This window comes from Mus pahari, chromosome 19 (assembly GCF_900095145.1).
Source record: "Mus pahari chromosome 19, PAHARI_EIJ_v1.1, whole genome shotgun sequence".
Lineage (NCBI taxonomy): Eukaryota > Metazoa > Chordata > Mammalia > Rodentia > Muridae > Mus > Mus pahari.
The window spans coordinates 36,922,097-36,935,044 of record NC_034608.1 but is presented as its reverse complement, the minus strand read 5'-3'; the positions used below and the strand labels follow the sequence as shown (position 1 = coordinate 36,935,044).

The following is a 12,948-nucleotide window of genomic DNA, read 5'->3' as shown; positions in this document are numbered from 1 at the left end:
TATGCAGAAGGTAGCTAAGGCTTTGGAGTCTACTATGCCGGAAAGGATTGCCTTCTTGATGGTGAAACTACTCACAAATACTGTAATGATAACAAAAACCGAAAGGGCATTAATAAGCCCTGTGTAAAAACAATGCGGCTACATGATATAAAGTTAGATGTCAAGAACTTACACGAAGGTTTCTGCTACTGCTCTAAGACAACTGCACAGTGTGTTCACATGTGTCTAATTCTAATCAAGTTTACAAATGACATCAATCAAACAAGTAAGTAATCAATGGTTAGCTGATCTGTTCAGAGTTAATACTGGGATGCCAGCTCATGATCAACCACTCTTAATAAAGTAGAACTATTTAAGGACCACTGGGTACACTTTATAAGAACTACAGGTGCATGGCAGTGTTTCAGGTAAATGTGTGTGTGTGTATGTATGTATGTATGTATGTATGTATGTATGTATGTATGTATATGTAAGGTTCTTTAGAGATATGTCTAGCCTCTAAGCTGAAGATAACACCCAAACCATTCAAAGATAACTTTTAACTAGATGTAGTGTGCATGCCCGAAATCCCTGACACTTAAGTGGCTAAAGCAGGAGGATTAGGAATTTGAGGCTAGCCTGGGCTACATAGCAAGAACCAGTTTCTCCTCCCCTTCCCCCCCACCTCACTGGTAGACTACCTACCTAGTATGCCTAAACTCCTAGGTCACCATCTATCTAGCATCACATACAAACACACACACACACACACACACACACACACACACACACACACACACACACAGGCAGGGATACCCACACTCACACACACATGCACACAAGTGCCAATATTATATTCTTTTTCTTTTTTTTTAAAGATGTATTTGTCATATGTAAGTACTGTAGCTGTCTTTTAGACACATCAGAAGAGGGCATCAGATCTCATTACAGATGGTTGTGAGCCACCATGTAGTTGCTGGGAATTGAACTCAGGACCTCTGGAAGAGCAGTCAATGCTCTTACCCACTGAGCCATCTCTCCGCACCCCCCCCCCCCTTTTTCAAGACAGGGTTTCTGTGTATAGCCCTGGCTGTCCTGGAACTCACTTTGTAGACCAGGCTGGTCTCGAACTCAGAAATCCGCCTGCCTCTGCCTCCTGAATGCTGGGATTAAAGGTGTGCGCCACCACCGCCCGGCTCCAATATTATATTCGATACATGCAAGGATACTAGAAGTACATAGAAAACTACACTAATCCAACACTGAATTTATACTTAGGTAAGATAAGGCATTAAAAATATCAAGTTTCTTGAAAGAAAAATATTCAAGATCAGTGAATAGCACAAGTTTCTTGTTCAAAACAAAACAAAATCTAAAGATCAATTAATGGTAATCAAGCTTAAGATTCTACATCTCTACCTTTAAAATACCATAGTTGCCTACTATTGGCTTATTTATTTATTTATTTGGTTTTGGTTTTTTTTGAGACAGGGTTTCTCCGTACAGCCCTGGCTGTCGGGAACTCACTCATTGTCGGGCTGACCACGCCCGGCCTACTATTGTTTTTAGCACAAGCATGATTCTAAACCTCTGCAGAGAAAGATGCCTCTTCCTAGGTTGTCTTGTTTCTTTCTAGCAATGAGTTTCTCTCATCTTAAAGAGAGAAACCAAGGCACACAATGAAACAATGCTCAACAGAGATAGCAGTTCAACAAGTACACAGACCTTGTTCAGTAGTCAGCTGAGCACTGCCTAAGACTCACTTCTAAACAAAGTCCCTGACTGTTCACAAACATATCTGCAGTGGTGTCCAGATAAACCGTGACTTCAACTAGGGAAGAGAATGGAGAAATACCATTCAAATTCTATGTGAAAAGAAACAAAAACAGCATCCGGAACTTAATTCCGGAAGCTGAGAATGCAGCTCTGCAGATGGGACTGCTTTCCCAGTGGGCAGAAGGTTCCTGCTCGCTACACACGGTAGCACACCTGTGATCTCAGCACCAGGAAGGAGGAGGCAGAACTATCAGAGGCATCAAGGCTATCCTCAGCTTTGTTTATAATGATTTGGAAGCTATCCCGGGATGTAAGGAAGCAAACAAAAACACCTAGAATTAAATTCATATCCCTCTATGTCCTTTCATCTATGTGCTTATTTATAATGTACAAGAGACTCATGAGTGTATGTGTATGCACAAGTATATCTAAAACAAACAAAAAACCCAACAACTTTTGCCCAATAGCTTACTGAAAGAGTTGCTGTTTCCAGCTGAAATGTGAAGAGGCCAAAAAGAGTTATCTCAGAGGAGCTATCTGAGCAAGAGCCTCTTGTATTTCATTTAAATCATAACTGCTTGGAATCTTCAGAAATAAACAGACTACAGGGCAGTCCTACCTGTGTAAAACTGCCAACAGTCTGAAAGCAAAGTGAAAGGACAAACTGTGGGTCTTAAACAGATGCAGATCATTTACAAGTACTTTGCTGTTTTTTTTTTTAATTAGATATTTTCTTCATTTACATTTCAAATGCTATCCCGAAAGTGTCCTATACCCTCCCCCCACCCCCACCCTGCTCCCCTACCCACCCACTCCTGCTTCCTGGCCCAGGCATTCCCCTGTACTGTAGCTTGCAAGGCCAAGGGTCTCTCCTCCCATTGATGGACTTTACAAGTACTTTGAATAGGCATTAATAAATCAAGAAAAGAATGCAAATAGTATTTGTGTAAATAATGTACATAATTTTAAACATTATACATTTCTAAAGTTTCAAGAATGAATAAGCACTTCTATCTAAAATAATTCAAATTTCTTCTGTCCTTTGAATTATAAAGGGTATGTATTTGGTTTTACGTTTGTTAATATGAAAGGGAAGAAGATATTTTTACATCTTTAAAGATTTACTTTTAATTGTGTGTGTGTGTGCACGCACATACAAGTGCATGTCCTGTTGAGAGTCCAGAAGAGGGTGTCAGAGCCCCAGATCTGTACTTACCGGTGGTTTTGAGCTGATAGGTAAAGGTTCTAGAAAATGAACTCTGATCCGCTGCGAAAGAGTTATGTGTTCTTATCCACCGAGCCATCTCTACAGCCCCAAAAGTTTTCATTTAAAAGATAAAAAGTTTAGGTGAGGTAGGGGCTTGGGGGTGGGAAACGTGATAAGGGTGGAGCACATGTTTAATCCCAGTACTCAGTAGGTAGAGGCAGGCAGATCTCTCAGTTCAAGGCCAGCCTGGTTTATAGAGTGAGTTCCAGGACAGCCAGGGCTACACAGAGAAATCCTGTCTTGACAAACCAAATAAATAATAGATAGGTGGATGAATGGATGGATGGGCAGACATACAATTGATGGAGCTTGTTAGGGGTGGGGTTCAGTGAATAACACATTTGCCTCAGCATAAAAACCAGAATTTATATCTCCAGTACTCACATACAAGCAAGGCAGTGAAGAACAATACAGAAAGACATGTTTTACCTGCATGTGTGTTTGTTCATTACATGCTTGCCTGAGGCCTGCAGGAATCAGAAAAGGGCATCAGATCCCCAGGAACTGTAGCTACAGATGGTTGTAAGCCATTGTGTGGCTCCTGGGAATTGAACCTGGGTCTCTCTGGAAAAGCAGCCTGAGCCATCTCCCCAGTTCCAGTTACTGTTATTTTATTAACAAGTATAAAACTAGTTACAAGGTTGTAGTGTTTTCAAATTTTAAAAAGCTAAGAAGGCAGGCACAGTAGCTTATACTTGTAATCCCAGCACTTGGGAAGCTGTGTCAAAATGATTGTGTGAATGTGAGGCCACCTTAGGCCTCTACAATGAGTTCCAGGGCAGTCTGATTCGCAGAGTGGGGTTGGGGAATTTCTTTAAAGGGTTAAGAATTTACAAACTATTTACAGATTAAAAACTGTAGATCACTGTATGATTGCCCACGCCCTTAATTCGGGGATTCTCTCTGGGGCCGTTCATTCTCTTGGCTCCTCACCAATGTCTTTCCACCTTGAGCCCAACCTCAGATTTCACTTACCAAGGCTGCTTTGGACCGTGTGTGTGTGTGTGTGTGTGTGTGTGTGTGTGTGTGTGTGCCTGTTCAACAGTTAAATTATTTTTGTATCTAATATGCTTTTCATTCAAAACTGTCATCAAGTAAAAGAAATAACTAACTAGTCCATATCCCTCCAATTACCCCGAAATGCAGCTACAAGGACACTGACTAAGGTTGCATGTACAATTTAAACTCTGTGCTGGAAATCATTTGAAATGAATTCTTTTAATTTGTCTTTAGGTCCATGCGACAGTCTTGTGCCATGTCTAGCCAACCATGGACAATACATACAACTGGAGAAGTAACCCCACAAGTTTCAAAGAAGCTGAAAACTTTCCAAGGCCTGTATGATAGCCACCTTGTATGGGTAAATGCTGATATAAATAAACCTACTCCAGTGCCAATCACATAAAAGAACTGCACATACTATTACACAATATTTTATAGTAATAAGAGACTTACTGGTGTGTGTACTTATTATACTAGCTATTTTGGGGAATTCCGACATATTTTAAAAAAAATGCTCACACACAGGATGTATGGCTTTAAAAGGTCATGTTGACTGCTTAGCCTAACTGGTACAACCACACCTCCTCCTGTTTGCTTAATGAAATCACCCAAGAACATGTTCTAGACATGACCTTGTAAAGAAACACAGGATTTCCACCTACTAAGGGTTTTCTACTATAATATGTACAAAACCTGTGGTCTTTTTCTGAGTCCAATTTGAAATACTTCATTAAATAAATAATAAATGTAAATTAGTAATTAGTAAAATTATACTTTGTAACAAGGTTAAAGTAGTAAACACAATTATTTGATTAATGATCAGAATGTACAATTACCATGTGAATTGAGTAGAAACTTACATATCACAAAAATTCATGCAATCAGCATGCATGTCTCTCAATACTGTCCTTACTTCAAAAGGGTCCTTTTTTTTTCTCATCATCTATTACCTACTACTCTCTGAACTAAAAAATATAACATATTATCTCACTTGGTCTTTGTATGAATTATTTTTCTTATTGTTGTGCCAGAGTATCTGACAGAGCAATTTAAGAAGGGTTTATTTTAGCCAGGCCTGGTGGGTACTCCTATAGACCCAGCACTCAGGAGGCAGATGCAAGTAGATCTCTGAGCTCCAGGACAGCCAGGGCTACACAGAAAAATCCTGCGGGTGGAGATTTATGTTGCCTTTTAAGAAAGGATACAGTCTTACAACGTAGAAAGGCTTGGCAGCAAGAGTGTGAAGTAGCTGGCCACACTGTGTCCCTGGACCGGAAACAGATAAATGCTGCCCTGTGGTTTCCTTTCCTATTTTATCGAGTTCAGGGCCCCACCCTATCAAATGAGGACACATTCAGTTATCACTTTCTGGAAACATCCTGGAATGAAGACATGCCCAGAAGCACATCTCCTAGGTGATTGTAAATCCAGTCAAGGTGACAGTAAAGATCAACCATTGAAGTCTTCAGAGCAGCATGACAAATGTATTCCATTCTCAAAGTAGAACTGCTACAGTGTGACAAAGGGAAAGGAATTATTATACCCAGACCTCTCACTCCAAGATCCCTTATACACTTCCCTTGGTAGAGTGCTGACCTAGCATGCCTAAAGCCCTGGATTTGATCCTAAGCACCACATAAATCCTGGCATCCAAAGAAGGGGGTTGTCCAAAGTTCAAGGTCATCTTACATGAGTCTGCAGACAGCCTGAGCTAAATAAGAGCCTACTCTAATTAAATAAAATGTTTTGTTTGTTTTAAATAAACTTTTTTCACTCTGAATATTAACTATAAGGATAATATGCAAGAAATCAATAATAATAATAATAATAATAATAATAATAATAAAAACTAACAAAAAAATGTCCCTCCAGGAAGGAAACAAAACATTGTATAGGTGCACAGAGAAGTGACATTCACCATGATCCTTACAACTCAGAGTCACCTACTAATACAAAGAATACCTCCAACCTCACTTAAAAGTAACAAAAGCCGGGGTGGATTGAGCAGGAGCCAACTGGTGCAAGTAGAGGTCCTAAAAACCCAATTCCCAACAACCACATGAAGGCTCACAACCATCTGTACAGCTACAGTGAACTCATATACATAAAATAAATAAATAAATCTTTAAAAAAAAATAACAAAAGCAAAACTCGGGGATTCAGCTGTATTATCCCTTATTTCCAAAGTTATTTGTATATATATTTATCTTGGTCTTTAACTCACTACATGGATACTGTCTTTTGTTATAAACCAACTTCTTTCTATCCTGAATGACAGCTATTTTATCAATGTATAACACTGGTCCCTTGACTGGAACTTAGTATAACTCTCCTAGATATGAACTCATTTACTCCCTGTCCTTGAATTCCCATAGACATGGCAGCAAAGCGGCCAGCCTGTGAACTACCCCTTACATGAACATAGAGACACTCAAATACCTTTCTAACACTTCCATCTGTACTTGCCTTTAATGCCTTGGGAGAAACAAGGTAAACCTTAGTGTGCTACAGTTTTAAAAATTCCAAAACCACAGGCTTTTAAATGCTCAGACAAAGGTTTCTCTGTTTCTTGGCAGTCCTAGAATTCTTTTATACTGTCTTGCTTTTATTCATTTTATCATAGTCCTGGGGATTCAACAGTCTCAGTAAATGTGATCCTCGTTAGATAAACACAACCATCTTCACAAACCATTTAAAAGCCTCCATTCCTTAAAGTAAAATTTAACACAGGGTCATAGAACCTCCTGAACAGAATTCCCTGTAACATACTACCTTTTTTGTTCAAAAGGAAGGTCATTCTCCTTTTACTGACTACAATCTTGAAGAGGAGATAATCTACACATTATGACGTAGTGCCAAAATGATGTTACTGATGTAAAAAGGAAGGGTATGGTGATGGCAGATAAGGAGAGGCACAAGTCTGAGCTGCGCCTTAAGTATATAGAGGATCAGTTTTAAATACCCTATAGATTATTTTTATGATGTAAAAAGGAGCAGTTGGGGTGGACTGAAACCAGAGACTGGCACAGCAGGGCAGGACAGAACAGAGGTGGCTTTAAACGCCGAGCCTGAAGTTTTCACAGCAATTCTGGTGTCACATTCTCTCTAATATCAACTGAGAACCACTTTGCCTCGCTCTGCCGTATACCTATGTGAGTTGTCTTGAAGTGAAGATTCAACTTGTCATAAGCAGTGAAGCACATCTCCTTTGCCTCTATTTGGAAAAGCTGGTAAACAACCATCCAACAATGTCAGGTATCAAGTGTTTTCTGTAATTGTTTCTCTGTGCTTTCATAGCACGAATACCCCAAGAACAGTGAAGTCACTTCAATCGTCAACTGTAAACACATCTTCAAACTCAGCCCCCAAACTGGATTGCCATGAAGACTATACAAATCAACTGCCTGGACCTGTTTTCTGTCTATAAAAAGCTAAGAATGGTACCTACCACGTAAGGATGAATGACAATACTGGTATACAGCAGCATTCAGTAAAGGCTTTGTTACCAACCAAAAAGCTGTATTTGCTAGTGTTTTTTTTTTTTTTTTAAAGATCTTATTTTTAACTTAATTGTATGTACAGGTTGTACAGGTGCATTGCCATGTGCAAATGAGTGCCTGAGAAGGCCAAAGGCACTTGATCCCTCTGGAACGTCACAGGTGATTGTGATATGGAAGCAGCTCAGGTCATCTGGAGGCACAGTACCTGCTCTTATACTCTGAGCCGCCTTTCCAGCCCCCACATTGGCTATTTTAGAAATAGATGTGGAAGGATTCTTCTCGCTCTCATCACATGTACTTGTTCACAACACTGACCAGCACCTCTGCCTGGACTGTCCTAATGTCCCCCACCACACCGGTCCTTTCTCAGAGCACTTGCTCTGGCCCTCGTTCAGAGAAGCTTTTCTAACCACCTATGCTCCACCTGATAGGCCAAGCGAGGCCACACAGCACAGTCAACGTGAATGGTCTTGTCACTGCTTGTCTCCCCACTAGTGAGTATGGTATGGTAGCTCCATAGTTCTTCACCCACTAGACACAAGCACAGGACCCAAAACAGAGTGCACATGTGAATACTGGTCTGTGGAGACACACAGATGGAGACCCAAGTTCCCAGAACCCTTTTGGGGAAAGTATTACTTAGAGTTGCATTCCCTAGCTATTACAGTATCAGCCACTGTCTAAGGAACTGTAACATGAAAATTCAGAAAGAATTAACTTCTAATTCCATTAAGAAGTAACAATTCCCAAGTTCCCGAAGCTTCTCAAAATTAGATCTATTTACAAAAGCTCTCAGAAGAAATCTAAAGTTTTACAGTAGACTACTTACAGACCTAAGGAAGGTATGAGTAGGGGAAGGAAGCAGTGAGGAAATGTGGCTTTCTCCAATGTTTCAGTGTTTGATTGCATCTGTTATTTAAAATAGAAAAATAGAGTGTTAAAAGACTGCACAAGCTCCACCCAATACCGCACGGCACAGGTAGGGCAGAGGACACCCAGAGTGGGGGGACCCCCACCAAGATGAGCAAGTAAGTATCAGAGAGAGGGAGAGAGAAGTGGAATGGTGTTTACACAATGAAGAGAGGCAGAAACGGAGACGTTAAGGTGCCGAGGAACAGCCTGCACAGCCACCTGAGGCCACGGTGAGGTCCTGCCCCATACTGCGGCCAATGACTCTACAGCATCTTGGTGAGGTGGGGGTGGGGTCTGTGTCATTGTCTATGGCCCATGGTATCACTACAGGCCTTTCAGATATCCCTGGTCTAGGCTGCTGCCTGGAGCCATGTTGCTGTCCAAGGACTCCCCAGAGCTGGCCAGACCCCTCATCAGCTGTGGCACTTGGGAGAGCATGGCACTGGCCAGTGTGGGAAAGCTGGTCCTGAGGACGCTGAGAGCAGGAGAGCTGGCATTGCCTCTTGTTGGCTACAGCACCCACACCTCGCCTGGGTAGCACAATAGAGCTGGCCCTGGTGATGTGGATGCAAGAGAACTGGCAGGCTGACCAACTCAGCTGCCACTCAGGCCTAGATCCAGGGCTCTGAGTTGGCACACACCAACATCTACCTCATCTATGAACTGCTGGAGTGTGTGAACAGGCCCTTCAAGCAGATCCTAACCTACAGGATCTCCACGACACAGGGCAACAACAGGATACTGGAGAAGACTCCCAGTGAGGACCCAGTATTGATAGTGTGGCAGAAGGCAGAGGCCTAGAACCAAACCAGTGACTCACTGCAAGGAACATTTGCAAGTAAAGATGTTGGAGCTAAAGGATGAACTGTGGGACACACCGTGACAAACCGCAGCTTCCACAGAGATCTGTTTTTTGTTTTGTTCTCTTTTTCTATTATTATTTTTTGTTCCCTTTGGCAGAGGGCGGTTACAGAAGGATGGGAAGATGAGTGGGATTGGAGTGCATGATGTGAAATTCACAAAGAATCGATAAAAAAGTAAGACAACAACAGCAATAAAACTACACAGGCAGAGGATCCAGAAGAACTGGGGGAGGAAAAAGAATACGGTCAAAATACAGAATATTCTCAAAGAGTAAACAACAACATTGTTTTACAAGACTTCAAAAATGAAACACTAAATGCCAAGTTTGTTTTATGTTTATAAAAGATATTAAAATAAAATCTTAACCTATTTTTCAAAAATTGTCTTGTAAATCTCTTGCTAGCCAATTTCCTAGCCAGATTTAAGCTGTGTTAGACTAGAACTACACCTGGGAAACAATTTCCTGAATCAAAGGTTTTGCTTATTCTGCTTAAGCAAAGGCACACCCAAGTCCACCCAGTTCTATGGCTCCCAGCTAAACAAAGCAAGTAATTTAGTGTTAGAAAGAATCACAAGGATGATAAATAAGCAAAGAGGAATAAAACTGAACACATAAACAATTAACATTTTTTAAAAGATCACCGATAGTGGATTCCAATGAATATCTGGGCAGAATGTGGAAAGAATTCAGTCCTGATACAAGGGTCAGACTGGATAACCTGTGAGTCCCCTCTAAGTAAACATATTTTGTCCCAGGAATTTAGCTGCCTTCAGCAAGATTCAGATGCAAACTTGACTCAGGAAGAGTTTAGGATGCTCGATAAGACAGTGCCAAAGAAGGAGCAAACCAATTTATTTGGCCATCACTTAGAAAGTCTTTGTTTCTGAGACACTGAAAGGAGCGTCTATACAAGGTACAAGCCCTAGAAGTTAAGCGTCTGTGCACTGCACACCAACAGCAGCACCTTACACCTAAGCGCTACCTTATTCCCAGTTCGTTCACACTACTCTATAACGCAAGCAGGTACACTTAAGAGTTTACAGGTACTTTACACAAAGCACCTCAGCCAAGGGGTGGTGGCTTAGGCCTCTATGATTCTAGCTACTCTGCGGACCCAGTCAGGGTCCCAAAATTAATCTGTAAATAAATGGTAACCCAGGAGTCTTGTATCTTATCAATACTAGGATTTGGGCCAGAGGGGATTAGCAGCCAAAGCCATGGGAAATTTATTTTAAGGTAAATTCTAATTGTTAATAACAATTTTTTTTTAAAGATTTATTTATTATATGTAAGTACACTGTAGCTGTCTTCAGACACTCCAGAAGAGGGAGTCAGATCTTGTTACGGATGGTTGTGAGCCACCATGTGGTTGCTGGGATTTGAACTCCAGACCTTTTGGAAGAGCAGTCGGGTGCTCTTACCCGCTGAGCCATCTCACCAGCCCGTTAATAACAAATTTAAGCAGTATAATGGTGGCGAAAGCACTCACCAGGTACTGAGGAGACGCACATTGTATCACTGCAATATACCAATAACCAGCTTTTAGTGAATTTCACTGCAATGAGAAGAGAAATGCTCTAATATTTGAAAACATCTGGTGCCCTTGACCACTGAGCCATTAGACTGGCCCAATCACATTAACTTTTAATAACCTAAAAAAAAATTCTAAAAGAGCTATGGTGTTGATTCAATAGGTAAAAAAAAAAAAAAAAAAAAAAAAAAAAAAAAAAAACTTGCTCTGCATCAGTACCTGATTTTGAACCACAAGTGCCCATGTCTAAGAGATGTTGAGCATGTCTGCACATGCCTGTAACTTCAGAACTTAGAGATAGATGGGTAAATCCCAAGAGTGTGCTGGCTAGCTAGCCTCACTGAAAATGGTGAGCTTTTGGTCAAGTTGAGAGACTCTATGTCAAGGCAATAAGCATAGAGCAATAGAGTAAGGCAACCCACATCCTGCTCTGGACTCTCTGTGTGCACACAGGGGCATGTTCACCTGAACACTTATAATACATGCAACACGCACACATAACATACATACATACACACACACACACACTCAAAATGTTAAAGCCAGTGTGGTGGATAATTTTTGTAATCCTAGGACCTGAGATGCTGAAGTAGGAGGCTTACTGTAAGTTCAAGTTAATATAAGACAACCTGAGCTACTGAGTGTTACCCTGTCTAATATATATATATATATATGAAACAAGAAAAGGAAAAGATACTTCATTTTTTATTATGACTGTTACAGTCTATGTGAATATTCAACTGGAATCTTTGATTAGAGATGTGATAAATACAGCTTTACCTCAACTAAAGATGGCAGCAACATGGTTGCTGTCATTTTGGGGAGGGCATCCCAGTCACCCCTCAGTCAGCATTAAACACTTTCTGCTCAGCTCCCCACAAGTTTGCTTTCAACTCTGGCTGAATGGTACACGTGGCTTCTATTCGGGTCTCCTGGCAGCCCAATCCAAGTCTCATTGTACAAAAGCAAAACCAAATGCCAATGTCTTCATCCTGTCATGTATAAACTCTTAACATAAAAGTTACCTCTTCCTCACTTCTATGATATAGGGGCAACTGTGGCTACCAACCTAAGTTATTCAACTGATACCAAGAAGGGTTAGTACAAGTTTATTTACAGGGATTTTATATTTGCCATATTTTAAAAATATTTTTCATTTATAAGACTGGAAATTATTCTGTTTGTCTTTATAAAGAAACTGTCTGAAATAATCTTAAAATCAGTTGTGATTTGACCATATAAAAGTATGAATAAAAGTTTGAAATTAAAGAAAAGTTATTTCACATCTAAGATATGAGGTCTGGTTTGAAGGGTCTGCTCATTTTGTTGGGTTGTGGTACACTGTCAACTATCAGGAGACAAGTCATTTCAGAATCAATTAAGAATTAAAAGAGGGCAAGAGAGTTGGCTCAGCAGTTAAGAGCACTTTCAGAGGACCCAGGTTCTACTCCCAGCACTCACACAGAGGCTCGCAACCATCTGTAATTCCAGTCCCAGGGAATCCAATGCCTTCTTTGGCCTCTGGAGGCAGGCACATGGTACACATACAAACATACATACATTCAAAACACTTATACACACATATAAATGATAAAATAAAAAATTAAGAGAGCGCTGGGCATGGTGGTGCACACCTTTAATCCCAGCACTTGGGAGGCAGAGGCAGGCGGATTTCTGAGTTCGAAGCCAGCCTGGTCTTCAAAGTGAGTTCCAAGACAGCCAGGGCTACACAGAGAAACCCTGTCTCGAAAAAACAAAAACAAAAAAAACAAAAAAACAAAAATTAAGAGAGCACCAAAGCATGAGCAAGAAGCTGGCTGTTATTCAGAATGCAGCTTAATCAAAAAAAAAAAAAAAAATCAGACAACTAATCATATGTTCTGCTTAAGGAATGTATGAGCTAGATTTACAAATTCATAAAAAAAAAAAAAAAAACCGAAAGCGTTGTAGGAGACTATTTAAGGTGACCAGAGCAAAGGGCAGCAGCCTCCTCTTATTTATGCACCAAAAAAAGCAAAACCAGAAATGTCTTAGTGTGTAAATACTAAGTATTTACTTATACTTAGCATGTAAATTACTAAGAGGTAACAACAACACATTGATTATTTAGAATTCA

General features: G+C 40.5%; 1 protein-coding gene across 1 annotated transcript in view; it reads right to left on the bottom strand.

The window, feature by feature from the left end:
• The window catches only part of Agpat5 (1-acylglycerol-3-phosphate O-acyltransferase 5), a 39,526-nt gene that overhangs the window by 22,148 nt on the left and 4,430 nt on the right, over positions 1-12,948 (bottom strand). The window lies entirely within an intron of this gene.